General features: G+C 48.4%; 1 protein-coding gene across 17 annotated transcripts in view; it reads right to left on the bottom strand.

Annotated features, from left to right (window-relative positions):
• ST3GAL6 (ST3 beta-galactoside alpha-2,3-sialyltransferase 6) overlaps positions 1–17,683 on the bottom strand; it is a 61,684-nt gene extending 44,001 nt beyond the window's left edge. For 2 of the 17 annotated variants that reach the window (XM_054823209.1, XM_054823284.1), the window contains exon 1: positions 4,564–4,582. The gene's annotated coding sequence lies outside the window, so the exon portion shown is untranslated. Of the gene's footprint in view, positions 1–70; positions 188–651; positions 725–4,380; positions 4,501–4,563; positions 4,583–4,759; positions 5,020–5,139; positions 5,256–5,392; positions 5,544–5,640; positions 5,824–5,941; positions 6,082–17,595 lie in introns of those variants that run through there. The other 15 variants (XM_054823201.1, XM_054823275.1, XM_054823158.1 and 12 more) reach the window with 14 other exon arrangements.
• Between the last annotated feature and the right edge of the window lie 501 nt (positions 17,684–18,184).

Genomic DNA, 18,184 nt, shown 5'->3' with positions numbered 1-18,184 from the left:
ACAGGGTATCTTCTATCTCCACCATTAACCCTCCTCCTGGTCTAAATCCCACACGCTGACTTCAGACTACCTGAAGCACTGCGAAGATCGAGATGATAATGTTTCCGCTGCGAAGATAGAGATGATAATATTTCCAGGGTGCTCAGATGTGACACTGGTGGAGGATGTAGACAGGCAGGTTCAAGAACTTCAAAGAAAGAGGAAATATCTATTTTGACTGCCAAAAGATGAATAAGGTCGTGATTTCATTCAGCAACAACAGCTTTTAAGCAACAAGCATCTTTCTCTCTCTTCATTGCAGGGAGGAAAACTCACACGTTCCTTCCCCCTCACTGTCACTTGTGCTGTGTTAGGGTGCTTGTATGCTCCTTTCCCTAAACAGATCATTTCCCCCACTTCATATAGCCAAAAACCTGTGTCAGCACAACACACCTGGAGAAATTAGCTGCCCAGGAGGGAGCTATGTAAACCAACAATTACATTGTGAAAAAGCAAAAAAAGATAATGGCAAAAACACAACTTCAATTCCTTTCTTACCCTGGGAAAGGGACAACTCCTCCCCCATCCCACATGCGATGTTTGTATTTTATACACATACATTTTGTACTGACTATTAAACAGCCATTACATATGCATATTTCCACTGCATACCTCTGCTAAGGCTCTGGGTAAGCCAATGACTTGCCCCTCACACCAATCTCATTTCACTGCTGGCCACAGGACTCTGAAAAGCATAACGAAAGAAAGCAGCGGCCAGTTACCATTGCAAAAGTGTCAGTCTGCAGATCCAGTCTAACAAAGAGCTTTTCTGAGCTCTGCAGCAGCTGATCCTTATTTTAGTGTTTCCAACCTGTACTCACAAGGGCTAGAAACTGTTCTTTTAAAAGTGAGTTGAAGAGCCTGTGGAAACCTAAGACTGCTAGCCACCCACATCACAAATAAAGTTTCCTACTGGCTAGTGGCCCAAAAGAAAGCAATATTCTTGCTAGAGGAATAGAAACTTGCACTGTAAATCAACAGATGTTAAGAGCAGCTTCAATGATTAAGTCTGAACTTCATTTCACTCCTGTCTGCTCTTAAAATCAGTTCCTTCATTAATCCATTCCTGCCCTCCTAATAGGAGGGAGGATCAGCTTTGTGGCTCCAAGTTTTCCAGCCTTCCCCTTCCAGCCAAGGCAAGTGGGGGCTATTCAAGTTCTTGCCTTGCTCCTCCTGGCTCCCCACGGATGCTGGAATGTAAAGAGTAGCTGTAGCACAATATACCCCAGCTTCACTGCTATTGCCAGGGCTGGAAGCAGAGGCAACGCAGAATAGTGCCAGGCAAACTTTGAGTATTATCCAGGGAACATTTAAAATTTGCTCACTCTATTGCAGTGCTGTAAAGGCTCTTCCTCTCGAGATATCAAGACTTCACTTTTGGCTTAAAGACCAAAGAATGACCCATGAAGAGCCACCACACCTGTACAAAATGAACTTTAAAATGACATGATATTTTAAGACGATAGGCACAGAACATAGCAAGAAGCACTACCGCAATGTATTTTACCACATTCTGCACCTGCATTTGTTCAATGCATTTTTCAAAAGGTAGTGATACCACATGCAAGCCACATGTTCCGAATTTTTGCTTCATAGCACTCACTAGCTAACACTGATTTTCAAGCTTTCTGTACAAATAGCAGCTACTGATATCAGTGATTAAAATACTGAACTGCAAAGTGAGAGCAGATTGATTTCCACACGCTACTGAAAGGTGACTTGTAAAGGAACCAACAGCTTGCACATCATGTTTTCCTCACAACCTAAATGCACATCAAGAAAAGTTGAGGGCTTAGGTTCTTCTGTAGCAGAAGGATAAAGGAAAGATTTGACACTTCAAGAAGTTCACACACCAAATAAAATAAAGAAGGTTTATTTTAATTTCCCATGAAGACTATGAATAGCTACAGAAGTAGTCATATGCAACATAGCAAAAGTAGAAGTAGAAACTGAATTAATGGGAAAGTTCAGGGGTTTTTTATTCTGCTACAAAACTCTTGGTCTTTTGAGTAAATGGTAGAAAATAGAAACTCTGAAAAAGAAAACACTCTGTACACTGTTATGCCATAAATTAATTTCCCAATAATATTTACTAGCTTCTCTATAAGGCTAGAGAAATTGATGAATAATTCAAATGAATGACAAAGGAGTTATCATAAGCTTGATAAATTAGACTCCTCTTAAATGCACAGTGCACATTTCAACTGTGTAAGCATCTGTAAGGAAAGATGTCTGTAAAGAGAGGTATTTCAAGTAATCTAGAGCTCATTCCTAAAACGCACTTAAGTGGGGAGCCACAGCGGAGTATCTTACAGCGCACACACACAGTAAAAACAACCTTTCATGCCTATGAGTAAAATTGTACCTTAAGATTAAGGTACAAAGACAAACAAACCAAGATCCTGTGCTACAGTTCAAGCTGTACTGTGGAGGAAAAAAAAAATAAAGAGCTTTTCCTTACAAGCCCCTTTGAGTCAGTAGTGTGGACTGCCTCACAGAGGCTCACAGTGATCTTCAAGTTATATCTTCAAATGACCCATCCGATTGCCTCCTCTCCCAGGCCAAAACACTTGAACCAACTCCTCCAGCAGCATACGAAGTAGCACGCAAGATGCGGAAAGCCACGAATCATCCAAAGCAGCTTTATGAGAACTGTCCCAAGCCTGTCTTGGGAGGACGGATCGAACCTTTACTGAAAGGCAGTAATCATGGTGTGCCCAGAAAATAACAATGAAAACAAGACCAGGATAAAAGCATTAATGGCACAAAGAAGCTATCATAAGAAAGACTATTCACTCCCTGCTACCTTCTATCCAAAAATGATCACACAAGGAAGAAAGCAATCATCCAAAATCCTCTAAAACTGTCTCTGTAAGCTTTCAAAGATCTGAGAAGGTATTGAAGAAGCACCTCAGGCACTTGCCACTATTTCCCTCCTCAGTGAGGCAACTCCCCTGCATTATTGCTAAAGCCATTATTTAGCAGTGCACAGAGTACCTATCAAAATAATGTCTCACCAATCACCTCGTCTAGCCAAAACACCATAACTCATCTATTTCCCTGCTTCTTTACGACTAAGGACTCAGGCACTTGTGATTTTCCTGCCAGCTTTCAGGTTTTGCTGTCCTGCCTACACATTCTGCAGCTGCTCCCATGGGCACTTCCCTGTCAGGCAATTGCTTCCACAGAGAAACTTTCCTCCTGCTTTTGAACAGGGGAGTATTTGGACACTGGGAATCTCATGAGTCTCTTGGGATGACCGATACATCCCACAAGCAGGAGAGGTCTCCTACAGCCAAGGCGGCCCTCAGAGAGACCATGGGACTTACCCAACTTTAATACTGCTGCTTTAATAAACAGCTGTAAGCTCAAAGAGTAATTTAATTGACTCCAGTTCAGCAGAGATAGACATGCTGAAGAAGCAGGCACCACATCAAGCTCGAAAGATCCGTAGATTTATTTCATGTAGGTGGGAAGAAAAACAAGGATACAGCTGGTGCAATCTTAGATATAGAAGGAAAGTTATTTTAGTTTTAGAAATATCACTTCTGTGACCTAATGAGATAGGAGCATTTCCTAGTCAGAAATGGATGGAAAGGAAGCCTCACTCCATACAAATTTCCTTTTCCATTAAGCCCTTCCTGAATTTAGTTTTTTAAGTTTAGGAGTGACCAGTATAGTAGCATGGCAGTCTCCACAACAGAAGTTACATATTTTTTATGTACAACACCTTAACACAGTTCAGCTGCAATAGAATAACCAGGTTAAAACAAGTAATCTCATCCCATTGCAAAGTTTGTCCTTTCTAAATAGTTTTGCAACCACATTGTATGTAAGAATAGCTCAGCACAAAGTGAGCGAAGAAAAGAGAGATAAAAACCGAAGAAACCTGGACAGAAAGTTTCAGTTGGGTAAGAGAAGCACAACAGCCACAAAGCCCAATAGATCAACTGTTCATCTCACTGGAAATTTTAATTTGAAAAAGGACAGCAGAACTGATCTCACAGCTTGCAAGAACTAAAATAGAAACACCACCCCCACTGCCTAACAATAATCCAAACACTTTAAAAAACGCAGAGAACGTAAAACTTCCAGGATTTGTCTCTTCCCAAAACTACAAGTAATGGATTTGCATAGCTTAACGCAGAGTCTACCCACAGATCCATTGTTCCTTCCCCTCGGCCTTCGGCATTTCCAAGGGGCAGTCCCTCCCTTTCGGTACCCCGCTAAAAGCGATCCTTTATCGGAACCTGCCTGACCGGCAGCCATGGCAACACGGTGGGATTACCAGACCCCAACAGCCCAGAAGCAGCCATGAATCTGCCCTCAAATTTTACTTACGGACCGCTGACGGCCGCCGCAAGCTCTGCCGGGAGGCTCCCCCTGCGCGGGGCTGTCCTGCCCGCATGAGCCCGCTTTCTCCTCTGCCTTGCCCGGCCCCGGAGCCCCGCCGCTCCTTATCCTCCCCCCTCCCGCCTCGGCAGGGCTCGCCGCCTGCAGCCGTGCCCGCCCACCGCGACTCACCGCCCGCAGGGGTCCCGAGGCGGCTGCGGGGCGGCGGCATGCGGCCCGGGGCCGGCTCCGCCTGCCGCCCCAGTCTAGGAGCGGGGTTGCTCCGGGAGGCCGGGGAGAGGCGAGCGGCTCACCCGTCCGGCGGCCGGCAGGGGCCGCCGGGGGAACGGAGACGGCTCCTTCCCTCACCACCCCCCAGCCCACCTACCTGGCTAGGCGGCGGCGTCCGGCACGCCGCCGGACCCCCTCGCAGCGCGGCGGGGACGCTTCCTCCCGCGCTCCCCGGCGGCGGCCGGAGAGAGGCACCGCTCCCCCTCGGCTGCCCCCTCCGCCCGCTGGGGAGCGCCCCCCCGGGGGGCCCTTCTCCGGCCGGGGGCGAGAGCCGGCCCCGCATGCGGCCCCAGGCAGGGCTCCAGCCCGGCCTCTCCCCCCCGGGCGCAGGCGGTTCCCAGCACCGGCCGCCTCTGTGCGGTATCGAGCGCATCCAGACGCCGCCGGCAAGCCGGGCGGCGGCGGCGCTTCAGCTTCTGTCAGACTCATCCCCCACCGGTAACCGGGTCCCCGCTACGCCGCAATGTTAATTTTTACCAGGAAGTTCCCAGGAACCTCTGGGAAAGGTCTGGGACATCTCATCTCACCAGCTCTCAAGTCGATTAAAATTGTGTTCTCTTCAAAGGAGGCTTGTAGAGACAGGCTTCATCCCTCTGGAAATTAAATTAATTCCTTGAATGCTTTCACCGAGAAACATGCTGATGTATCAGAATAGCCAGCTCTGCCTTTGAATATGTAGTAATTTACACTGAATAGCAATATTGGTGCAGCTGCTGCCATCAGTACTTACCTGAAAGAGGTTTTAAAATTGGAAGCACGCATAGACTCTACGTGAGGCTAGCTAGAAGCCTTCCCGTCTGAAATAACGCAGGAGCGCGGTGAGAAGGTGTCTCACGGCAGCAACGCCGGCAAACTGAGGAACAAGCGCTTTCAGCGTACCCAGTCCTGCGGGTTCAGGCACGACCCACAAGATCCTCTCAGCCTATGCAACAGTTTACAGCGCTAACCACGCTTTATGCAGCAGGACTATTCACTTACCGGTTGTCAACAGCACAGAAATTTTATCTTTAAATCACCCGAAACGAGGGCAGAACTCGTCACTTCATATCAGGGCCGTCCGGGCTGTCGTTGGCAGCCTCTCGGTAGCTCCAAGCCTTATTCCCGCGCGGTGGTGTTTAACAATAAGAATGAAGAGGAGGGCTTCTTTCAGCCGAGCCCCGTCTGCAAGAGACAAACGTAAAAGGAAGCACGCTGTATGTTTACGCAGAGAGATTTGGCTCAAGTGTGCCGAAATTCCTTCTTGATTTATACCAAAGCCCTCCAGGAGAAGGAGACTCACGTGAAGAAAGCTAAAACGCTGCTCCGTCTCTCACCCAGCGTATCTTTGACTGACTTCCAGCTGGAGCCACAGCCACTACTGCTGCTCCTCCTCCCCCCCGGGCCGGCGGTTCGCTGAGGGCCGGACCCTTCCCCCTTCCGCGCCCGCCCCGACATGCCGGGGGGTGGGAGACCCGCAGAGCGGGGTGCTGGGGGAAACAGCGAGCCACCCCGCCAGCGCCTCCTCAGGCTCCAGGAATTAACAGCTAATTAACAAACTGCTTGTCACCTGGCGGGGTAGGGGGAAGCCAAGCAAGCTGCAAGCCACAGCAGCTATGTCAGGGGAGTGGTTTTACTTATTATTTAATTAATAAAGAATTCTGCCAGTGATAAAGGAGATAAAAAAAAAAGGCCCATTCTCAGCAGCAGTTTTATACAGCCTATATGTACATGTAATAAAAATAACAGATTAAAAGCAGGGAAATTTTGTCTGTTCTTAAGGGACTATCCCACTCTGGCTTTCCATGTGTTCTGGGCTGGGAACCAAACTTCAGTCCTCTGTAATTTGTCTTGCCTTGAGCTGAAAATACCTTCGTACTTTTGCCCCTTCTCCCAAGAGCTTCCTTATGTCTTCGCCCTTCACATCCCAGGCTTTTCAAAACCAAGCTGCATCAAAGTATATTGCTAAATTATCTGCCTTCTAAAATTAGTTTATTTAACTTTGCAATATCTTTTTCCTATTAGCTCTCTTCTGTTCTGTCCTTACCCTTCAATTCACCTAAGTATCATAGGCATAAAACCAATTTAAAAAATCATGAAGGTTGCAAAACGAAGGTGTCAGAAATTAGGAAATAACGGAAGATGGGTTATGTGACTTCAGTCCCTTTGCTCGTACATTTCATGACAGTCTTAATTATGTAGCCCAGTATTATTTTGTTCTGGCCCTGCTTTATTTTGCAAGATCTTGCCTTTGTTTAGGATACAGGATGGACTTACTCTCAGGACGTGCCAGAATTTTGCAGAACAAGATGCTGGGACTATTCACTGCAGAGGAGCATAGGAAACCTTGAGGAAATGAATGCTATTCCTGCCTCTGTTCCAGACAGGATGCATGTGCTGCAGCTGCATCTTTTGTGCATGAGTTCATGGGCGTGAGCTAATTTCACACTAGCTAACCTGGGTATTGGTAACAGTCTAGCATGGGTCTTTGGGCAGGCTGAAAAACATAGCAGTAAAGAACATGAACATGCTGTTCGCAGGACTGAGCCACTGGCTCAGAGAGGCTAAGTCAAGTTACCGACACACCTCTGAAGCTAGTTAGACGTGCAAAGTTCCCATGGTGATACTTAGAAGTAGTCATTTGACTTCACAGCTGGCTGTAAGTTATGTGCTCGTCAGTTTTCTGGGAGTCTTGCACAAGGCATCTAACTCTAGGAAGAGCTAAGTATTTGCAGCCCAAGTCCATAGGAGATGTAGTGGTGTGAACAGAGGACCTGTTGCTCGGTTTTATTCCCTTGCATTGAAGGCAGTATGTGTAATATATACAAGGAATTGTATCTAAGATACCTGAATACACCTCTATCTGGAATAGACTGCAAAATCCCAAATTCTAACTACATTGGTCAAATAATGTAATAATCTCATTTGTAATAATGTAATTTCACTTCAGTTTCTTCTGGAAACTGTAACTATCCAAGACCAGCAACAGAATGAAAGCTGGTGCTTGTTGTCATCTAAATATGCTGAACTAAATTCAAAGATTCAAATGACAATTTGAACAATGAATATGGTGCAAAAAAAGTTTAGCTCCTAGCTGTTTTCAAAACGATCTGTACAAGCAAGTTCATAACTAATCTGCAACACCAATGAATTTATTTGGCAGAAAGTATAAGGAATCACTTCTCTGGGACATATTCTATTGCACACAAATAGTATCAGCAATGATTTGACAACAATGAGTAGCCTTCAAAATGCTTTGGAAAAGGATGACTAGCAGGAAGTCAAATTAATGCTCCTGCAAGCAAAAACAATGCATGTGACCAAAAAGTCAACAGATTTTTTTTTTTCTATTTCAGTTCAAAATCAACTCTTCTGAGACCCAAACCTCTCCCCAAACCAAACATACAAGCCACAGAAACCTTTAAATGCAAAGCACTAATTAAAATATATCCAAATAAAATGGAGTCTTATTTAAGTTCCAGGAGAAACTATGTACCTCCTGAGTCACTACTAAACTAAGAAAATGTTGCAGCCAGACTCTACCCCCAGCTTGCAAAACCAGAGAAAAACAAAGATAAAGATTACAGGAAATGTAAGGAATAAAAACTCTTGAACATGGAAAAAGCAAAACTGCGGAGAACATGGAATAAACAGAATGGAAAGTTGCAGCATCATGAAAGTGATTTCCTCCCTGGCAATCTAATAAGCAAGAGGACTAATCAGGCTGTGTGTATGCAATGCACAATGCAGTCTATCACACACCTCTGGTCCTAGAATTAAAATGCAACAGAACTGTTCCCCTTCATTACTTTAGGAGATGAATGCATTTGTAGAAATACAGGCTGTCACAACATCCCTTCTCCACTAATTTTCTAGCTTTACTACCCATCATCATAGTCTGATCCTAATCTTCTTTATGTTGCCCCATGAGAACAGCCCTGAGTCCCATACATCCCCCAATCTCTGCTACTGAGCTCCAAAACCTGTCTCAGCACAACTCTGTTTTGCAGAGTTTCCCTCAGTCCCCTTGCCCCAGATGCTAGGGGACTGCTCTCCACTGCACTGATGGGTCAAGCTGTAGTAAGCACCAGTCCTCAAGTAGTTTGTTTAGTCACCGATTTGTGGTTGCATGATATTTCTTCCAGAGACTCTTTGCCAGGAGACAACTTGCTAAAGCCTGTCCCAGGAGCTTTAAAGAATCTGGTTAGTTGCTGTAGGAGATCTCATCAGAGCCCACAGCATGTGTCATGAGTTCACAGCACACAACCCCCACCTAGTCTGAGGTCACTTTTTCAAGACCTGATCAACCAAAGAGCTACATTAGTCTGTGTCAGCTCTCATGGTCCCCAGGGACTGCTGTTTCTGGGAAGTTCACAGAGAGCTTCCTCCTGCCCCAGGCTGTGCAGTGCTCCTGTACTGCATTCTGGGAGAGAGTATGTGAGCAAACAAAACATATGATGGCAAGAAATGTCATGGAGGTAATCCAGGTAGGCTGAGACAGCCTCCTTGCCAGCCAATCCAATGCAATCTGAAGTGGTGAGCACATTAGGAAGCACCATTTGCCAACCAAAATTAAGCCCTCAAGACACGTATCTATACATAAGAGCATCTGAATACCCATAATGAAATACATTATCCAATAGGCACTAAACATCTTTGTGCTCACTAGGCCTGTGCAGGGGAAAAAATAAGTCAAAACACACCCGCTTGAAGAGTACTGCTAGCAAAACAAGAGGAAGGAGAAGGGGAAAGGGTTTGCAAAATTATGAAAAAATGCATCCTGAGCATCTAGTGGTTTTCACCAGGTCAAGAACAACATTAAACCACAGACTCCTCCCCTCCGCTTGTTGCCTTATTTCTGTTAAGCTATACTGTCATGTGGAACTCAAGTTTCCCATTTGTCCCCTCCATCCTTCCTGGTTGCAATATACTGGCATGACTCCATGCCTACATGCACTGAAGGGTAACCCAAACTGAAGCTTCACAGCACTGAAAGAAGCCCTTCCCTCAAGGAAAGAGGGCAAGAGCTGATGCTTCCTCCTCTGGCAGGAAACAAACCTCTCAAGATCAGCTCTTCCACCCATCTGACAGGGACATGGCAGTCACCTTCACACCCCGTAGCTCACAGGCACGCAGTGGACCGCTGTTCACAGAGGAGACGGGCTCTGGCATCTGGCACAGGGGAACACTGGGACAAGGGGAGAGGTGAAGTGGTACACAGGAGGGAGTAACCAGCCGAGGGGTGGCAGGGTGGTGGGAGACTCTTATTTGCAGTCTGCTGCTAGGTCACAGCCCCGGTGCCAAATGCAGACAAGCTCTGAGTTCAAAGAGAACAAGAAGTCCTTGAGCCTGTGGCTCTGGGTCCCTACCCACTCAGCCTCATGTGCTCAGCTGACTGACATAAGTTGCTTTTGGAAGATGAAACACCTGTCCTTTCATGATAGCTCTGTCATTCCTGTGGTACCATGCCAGGACTCACTGCTCCCTATGCCCTTTCCAAGGAGAGGCCAGCATGTGAGATGCCTTTGCCATTTTAAGCACAGCTTAATGCCCAGTTTCTTTCTCTGTACCATTTATTTAAAAAAAAAAAAAAAAAAAAAAAAAGAGAGAGAGACCTCCTCATTTCTCCCTCTGGCTCCCCATTACACAGCCTATCATCTTTGCATCTTTCTTATATTTAAGAGTTCAAGCTGCACTCAAAATCTTGGATGTAAGTACAACAGCTGGGAAAATTTTAAATGCGTTTCTTCCCATGACTGATAATCTGCTTACAACTTCTGCCAGGTAATGACCATTGCTATGGGCCAAATAGTCACTTGCAACAGATCAGAAGGCTCTAGTAGGTACCCACAGGAAATAGTGCTGGCAGCGTGGGAGAGGGAATCCTTCCTTCGTGGCACTCCGGGCTGAACAGACCAGCCCTACAGCAGAAAAGGCTGGCTTGGTTGCCGGAACTCAGGAGAGCAATAGCTCATGGAGCGGACTTTTTACTGCTTCGCTTCTGTTCCAAATGGGAGCCAGATCTGACCCATGTGAATATGATCAATACGCCAATATCCAAGACAGCTGTAATCTTAGTACAATACTTCCTCTATTTCATTGTTTAGCCACTTCATCCAGACAAGTGGAAAACACCAAATTATCTTTGCAGTTTATTAAAAAAAATAAGCCATCTGTCATTCAACTCATCATCATTTAATTAATCATAAAATTCCCTATTGTACATGAACAGGAAGCTCCACTTGCAGCAGCCCAGACCACCTGCTCAGAGCCTTTGTTTTTTGGGGGGTGGTTGGTTTTGATTTGTACACCTCATTGAAACCTGGCCTTTCTTGTCTGCAGCTAAAATATAATGGTGCAAGAAGAGGTCTGTCACTGAAATGTTATTATAGAAACACTACTGGGAATTATGCCATGGTCAACTTTAACTTCCCAGATACTGTTTGGGAAACAAATACTTCTAATAATAAACTTGGGCCCACCTAGCCATGTGTACAATAGCCACCGGATTTCTTCTCAGTTGTCACTGAGACAAAGAGAGACAACCCCAAAGTAGTAAGGAATGAAGACACTCAAAAAAAGCTGGTCATAGAAAACAGCACTGGGCTGAGCACTCAGCAAATGTTTCCATTTACATTGATCAGAATAACAAACAGAAGCAGGTTGGCAATTATATTTTTCAACTTCTGTCAAATTAAGGAAACTCATTAGTAAATTTACTTGGACTGAAGAGCTGAAAGACTTGAATGTGGAAGGAGACTGGAATGTATCTAGACCAAAGGTATAAAAAAAACCCCCCTATCCCATGTATATATTCCAAGCAAGAGAAAAATCTTGGGAAGCACTTTAGGCCTGAATAAGTGGAAAAAAAAAAACCAACACAAAAAACACAAAACCCACAAGCCACTATAAGGAGGTTCCTAGGAATCACAAATAGCAAACAATCCTGGCCAGCAAAGACAGCTACGATATAAAGATAGAGATGTATAGGATTAAGGCCAGATTTGTCAAAAGTTAAATGAGCTACGACAAAAAAGACAATTGAAATAAGCAATAAATTAATCTTCAGCTACTCACAGAAAAGGATAACATGCCTTAGGTAAGACACTATTTCGCTACTAGAGGTAGGGAAGCACTGATGCAGCTGCACAAAACTCTGGTGTTTCCCTCAGAATACAGTATATGATTCGGGCTCTCACACTCGAGAAGAAAACAGTTCTGGAGAAGATGCAGAGAAAGGCTACAGAGAGAATGGACAGACCGTCTTGTGCAAGCAGCTAAACAATGCTGGCATGAGAACAAAGGGGTGCAAACTGGCTGTGAATTTAATTAATTCCTTGCCACAGCAGAAACCTGGAGACTTGTTGGTGCCCTTTGCTCTGCTTTTAGTCCCTCTGTCTGTGGCACATTATGCTTTGGCTCCTTGGCCTTTTCCTACAAGCTCCAAGTTTGTTGTAAAGCATTGGAAAGGACCTCATGGCACAAGATAAACTTCGTGGTGTACAAAGCAAGTGTTTTACGGACATTTTTGAATAAGAAACTCACCATGCAAAGTCACATGGCCATGCCTCAGACCTTCCAAGTCCCTGAGTACAACAGCTCTTCTGCTGCAAAATCTCTCCTGCTCTTCACACCTGTTCCCATAAAGTGCTCCACTCCTTTAACATCACCCTCAGGTCTGGCAATCATCACCATCAGTCTTGCTAGAGAAAACATCCCTTCTTTCTTGGGAACTCGCTTGTACTTACCTTTTTTTAGGAACTCCCTCTCCTAAAAGGATGTAGGCTTACCACCTCTAGCCTTTTCTCACTTTCTGGGATAAAGCCTACTAGCAGAAATCAGAGCCTGGGGCTAATTTCATAGAATCATAGAATGGTTTGGGTTGGAAGGGACCTCGAAGACCATCTAGTTCCAACCCCCCCTGCCATGGGCAGGGACACCCTCCACTAGACCACGTTGTTGCCCAAAGCCTCATCCAACCTGGCCTTAAACACTTCCAGGGATGGGGCCTCCACAACCTCTCTGGGCAACTTGTCCCAGTGCCTCACCACCCTCACAGTAAAGAATTTCTTTCTAACATCTAATCTAAATCGACCCTCCTTCAGCTTAAACCCATTCCCCCTTGTCCTGTCACTACACTCCCTCATAAACAGTCCCTCTCCAGCAGGCCCCTTCAGGTACTGGTAAGACACAGTTAGGTCTCCCCGGAGCCTTCTTTTCTTCAGGCTGAACAACCCCAACTCTCTCAGCCTGTCCTCATAGGAGAGGTGCTCCAGCCCTCCAGTCAGCTTCGTGGCCCTCCTCTGGACTCGCTCCAACAGCTCCATGTCTCTCCTGCACTGGGGCCCCCAGAGCTGGACACAGTACTCCAGGTGGGGTCTCACCAGAGCGGAGTAGAGGGGCAGGATCACCTCCCTCGACCTGCTGGTCACACGCTTCTTTTGATGCAGCCCAGGACACGGTTGGCTTTCTGGGCTGCAAGCACATACTGCCGGCTCATGTTGAGCTTCTCATCAATCAATACCCCCAAGTCCTTCTCCTCGGGGCTGCTTGCAATCCATTCCTCGCCCAGCCTGTAGTTGTGCTTGGGATTGCGCCGGCCCACGCGCAGGACCTTGCACTTGGCCCTGTTGAACTTCATGCGGTTTGCATGGGCCCACCTCTCCAGCCTGTCAAGGTCCCTGTGGATGGCATCCCTTCCGTCCAGCGTGTCGACCACACCACACAGCTTGGTGTCGTTGGCACACTTGCTGAGGGCGCACTCAATCCCACTGTCCATGTCGCCGACAAAGATGTTAAACAGTGCCGGTCCCAGTACCAACCCCTGAGGAATGCCACTCGTCACCGTTCTCCACTTGGACATTGAGCCGTTGACCACAACTCTCTGAGCGCGACCATCCAGCCAATTCCTTATCCACCGAGTGGTCCATCCATCAAATCCATGTCTCTCCAATTTAGACACAAGGATGTCATGCGGGACAGTGTCAAATGCCTCGCACAAGTCCAGGTAGACGACGTCAGTTGCCCTTCCCTTGTCCACCAACGCTGTAACCCCATCATAGAAGGCCACCAAGTTTGTCAGGCATGATTTGCCCTTAGTGAAGCTGTGTTGGCTGTCACCAATCACCTCCTTATTTTCCGTGTGCCTAAGCATAGTCTCCAGGAGGGTCTGCTCCATAATCTTGCCAGGCACGGAGATGAGACTGACCAGCCTAGTAGTTCCCTGGGTCTTCCTTTTTACCCTTCTTAAAAATGGGGGTTATGTTCCCCCTCTTCCACTCAGCGGGAACTTCACCAGACTGCCAGGACTTCTCAGATATGATGGTGAGTGGCCTGGCCACTTCATCCGCCAGTTCCCTCAAGACCTGCGGATGCAACTCATCAGGTCCCATGGACTTGTGCACCTTCAGGTTCCTTAGATATTCTCAAACCTGATCTTCTCCTGCAGTGGGTGGTTCTGCATTCTCCCCATCCCTGCCTTCTGCAACCTGGGCACTGTGGCTCAAGCATTTGCCAGTGAAGACTGAGGCAAAGAAGTCATTGAGTACCTCAGCCTTCTCCATATCCTGGGTAACCAGATCACCCGTTTCATTCCGGAGGGGACCCACATTTTCCCTTGTCCTCCTTTTATCACTAACATACCTATAGAAGCTTTTCTTGTTGTCCTTGACATCCCTGGCCAGACTAATCTCTATCAGGCCTTTGGCTTTCCTAACCTGAGCCCTGGCTGCTCGGACAGTTTCTCTGTATTCTTCCCAGGCTACCTGCCCTTGCTTCCACCCTCTGCAGGCTTCCTTTTTTTGTTTGACTTTGCCCAGGAGCTCCTTGTTCATCCACAGGGGCCTCTTGGTGGTTTTGCTTGACTTCCTCTTCACTGGGATGCATCGCTCCTGAGCTTGGAGGAGGTGACCCTTGAATATTAGCCAGCTGTCTTGGGCTCCTCTTCCTTCCAGGGCTTTGTCCCATGGTATTCCACCAAGCAGATCCCCAAAGAGGCCAAAGTCTGCTCTGCTGAAGTCCAGGGTAGTGAGCTTGCTGCATGCCCTCTTCACTGACCTGAGGATCCTGAATTCCACCATTTCGTGGTCACTGCAGCCAAGGCTGCCCTTGAGCTTGACGTCCCCTACCAGGCCCTCCTTATTAGTGAGAATAAGGTCCAGCATGGCACCTCTCCTCAAGGGCTCCTCTATCACTTGGAAGAGAAAGTTGTCATCGACACATTCCAGGAACTTCCTGGATTGCTTGCGCTCAGCTGTGTTGTCCCTCCAGCAGATGTCAGGGTGGTCGAAGTCCCCCATAAGGACCAGGGATTGTGAGCGTGAGGCTGCTCCTATCTGCCTATAGAGGCTTCATCTGCTCGGTCTCCCTGGTCAGGTGGCCTGTAGCAGACCCCCACTATGATGTCCCCTGCCCCAGCACTCCCTTTAATCCTGACTCACAGGCTCTCAGTGGGCTCCTCATCCATCCCCAGGTGGAGATCCATGCACTCCAGCTGGTCACTGACATAGAGGGTGACGCCCCCTCCTTGCCTGCCCTGCCTGTCCTTCCTAAAGAGCCTGTACCCTTCCATCCCAACACTCCAGTCACAGGAGCTATCCCACCACGTCTCTGTAATGCCAATAAGGTCATAGCCTTGCAGGCACACACACGTCTCCAGCTCCTCTTGTTTATTCCCCATGCTCCGTGTGTTCACATAGAGGCATTTCAGTTGTGCCCCCGATGAGGCTGACTTACTGGCTGGGGTGGCTGGGATTCTTTTGATGTATCTTCACAGTGTTATCCTGTTGGTACCTGTTGCACCCGGAGCCCCTGGCCGTTCTCCTCTAGGCTTCAAGCATGCTGCAGCGCATCCAGCACGTCTCTGAGCAGTAGGCTGAGGGCCCTCGCCAGTGTCCCGTCCCTCCAACCTGGGCACATCATCCCACAACATGTTGCTGGCAAGCCTGATGTTATCCCCCTCCCCCTTCAAGCCTAGTGTAAAGCTCTGTCGATAAGCCCAGCTAGTTCCTGGGCAAAGATCCTCTTCCCCCTTTGAGAGAGATGAATCCCATCAGGGTTCATCAGGCCCGGTGCCGTGTAGGCTGCCCCATTGTCAAAGAACCCAAAGTTGTGGCGTTGACACCAGCTGCGGAGCCATGCATTTATGGACTGCATCCGCCCGTTCCACCCACCATTGCTGCCCTTAACTGGAAGGAGGGGGGGGAGAATATTACCTGTGCTCCCGAATACTTCAGTGACTGTCCTAAGAGCCTGAAGTCCCTTTTGATCGCTTTCGTGGTGTGTCTCTCTGCTTCATCCCCACTCACATGGAGGAGCAGCAGTGGGTAATAGTCAGAGGGCTGTACCAGGCTGGGGAGTTTCCTAGCGATGTCCTTGACACGGGCCCCAGGGAGGCAGCAGACTTCTCTGAAAGGAGGGTCTGCCCTGCATATCGGGCCCTCTGTACCCTTCAGGAGGGAGTCCCCTACGACTATAACTCTCCTTTTCTTCTTTGTTGGGGTGGTCACTACCCGAGGCACGGGCCTTTTGGGCCTAGGTGCTACCCCTGGAGTAGCTTGACTGTCATCCATATCCTCGCTCGAGTGGCCTTCCACAGCCAGAGCCTCGTACCTATTGCACAGGGGTATGTGGGATGGCGAGATGGGCGAGGAGGAGAAGGTTCGCCGCCTGCCGTGCCATGCATAGACTTGTTTCCATTCACTGCCTTCTTTGAGGCTGCTGCCTTCTGCCTGGCAAGGGGAGGATACAGGGTCCCCTTCACTTTGGCTTTGGTCTGTTAGGTGTCCCTGTTTCTGCCTCAGGGAGGGCAGAGCTTGGCTCCACCAGTCTGTCTCTCTCTCCGCCTCTCTGATGCTCCTTAACCTCTCTACTTCCTCACAGAAGTAGTTCTGCCACCAGGCTAGGCAGGTCATCTACCTGGTCACACCTGAGGCAGCCAGTCTCACTACTGCCTTCCCCTGCCAGTGCCAAGCTCAGGCGCTCCCTGCAGCCTGAGATCTGGGTGGCTGCACGTTTCTGCGGCAGCTCTGTCTGTGTTGACACGTGCCTCCTGGCAAGCACAGAGCTTAGGGCTTTCTGCCTGGTGGGCGCCATGGCTGAACTCCCTCTGTGAGAGAGGGATGACCACCAGCGGACTCTCCTCTTGAGCAGGCGGACTGACTAGGCCCTACCCGCTCGCCCTGCCTGCGCGAACCGCCGCGCCGCGCTCCGGGTCGCTAGCGCTCCCTAGGCTGCTTCTTATAGGTGTCGGGGGGTGGGCGCCATTGTTTTGGCAACGCCCAGGTCTCGTCAGCGGTTCCCGCGAGAGCAGCCTGGAAAAGTCAGGAAAAACCCCTTGTGCGCCTGGATCTGCCGCTCCACTGCGGGCTGGGCCGGCACCGAAGCTGCACTCCTGGGCGACTGACTGCTGGGGCCTGATTACAGCTCGTTTAAATCTCCCGCCGTTGCTTTAGCAACGCCCAGGTCTCGTCAGCGGTTCCCGCGAGAGCAGCGGGCTCGTGGCGGGTCTCTTCCGCGTCCCTGGCGTTTCCCTGCCTCTGGAAAGTCAGGAAAAACCCCCTGTGCGCCTGGATCTGCCGCTCCGCTCCGCTGCGGGTCGGGCCGGCACGGGAGCTGCACTCTTCGGCGACTGACTGCTGGGGTCTCTAATTTCCTTTCTTGCACCTATAAAAAGCAAGACGGCTGCCCTTCTGGGTACTTAAATGGCCACGTGCCTGTTACATGTAGTTACCTATAGTAGTGGGAGGACTGAATTTGATGACACCAGTGGTATTTTTGGTCCTGGTGAGCACTCATTAACACAGTGAGAAATTAGAGGGAAACTGCAGGAAGTCATACGAACAAGTGATAAGGATAAGTGAGGTCTGGGTGATCCCTCTTGTGGCACAAAGCAGGGAGCGGGGGAAGGGCAAGAAGCCCAGCTCATTTCCTGGTAATTGGTAAAAATGAAACAGGTACCTGCACTCTCAGCCAGTGAGGATCAGGACGCCTCTCCTCCTGTCTTTGCCTCCATGGTATTTTTGTCCATGCTCCGTATCATAAGCAGGAAAATGACAGAGATCCACTTGAAACGAGTGAAAACAAAAATTTTGCAGCAGTTCAGTATAAAGAGGTGATGTCCTCAATCCAGGCTCAGTGGTGCTTAGCCAAATAATGCTGTACAGATAATGCAAACCAGCCTTTAGCTCAGCAGCGGAGTCTTGCCTGTTCAGTCAGCTCTCACTGGGTAAAGGCTAAAAGCACTGGCAGCAGCTTTTAGGCAGCTCAGACAGTCCCTTCCCCCTGCACTGACCTTGGCACAGGCTCAAGGTACACTCTACCAGCTATACGCTACTGCAGGCATATTTAACCTTGATCCTTAACTAAATGTGGGCTCTTCCGGCAGTAGAGGTGAATCCAGAACACCTGGCGCTGGGTTCCAATCTCCATGGAGCTACCAGCTTGGAAAGCACAACAGTGGTATCAGAAGCGAGACTGCTGTTAGGTCATTAACAGCCATCTCCTTCAACTAACAGAGAGGTGCCGCGAGCAGCTCTCCTCCCCTGCA

The sequence above is a fragment of the Grus americana genome, chromosome 1 (assembly GCF_028858705.1).
Source record: "Grus americana isolate bGruAme1 chromosome 1, bGruAme1.mat, whole genome shotgun sequence".
In the NCBI taxonomy this organism is placed as follows: Eukaryota; Metazoa; Chordata; class Aves; order Gruiformes; family Gruidae; genus Grus; species Grus americana.
Note: the sequence above shows the minus strand (reverse complement) of the source record. Positions and strands in the feature narration are given on the sequence as shown.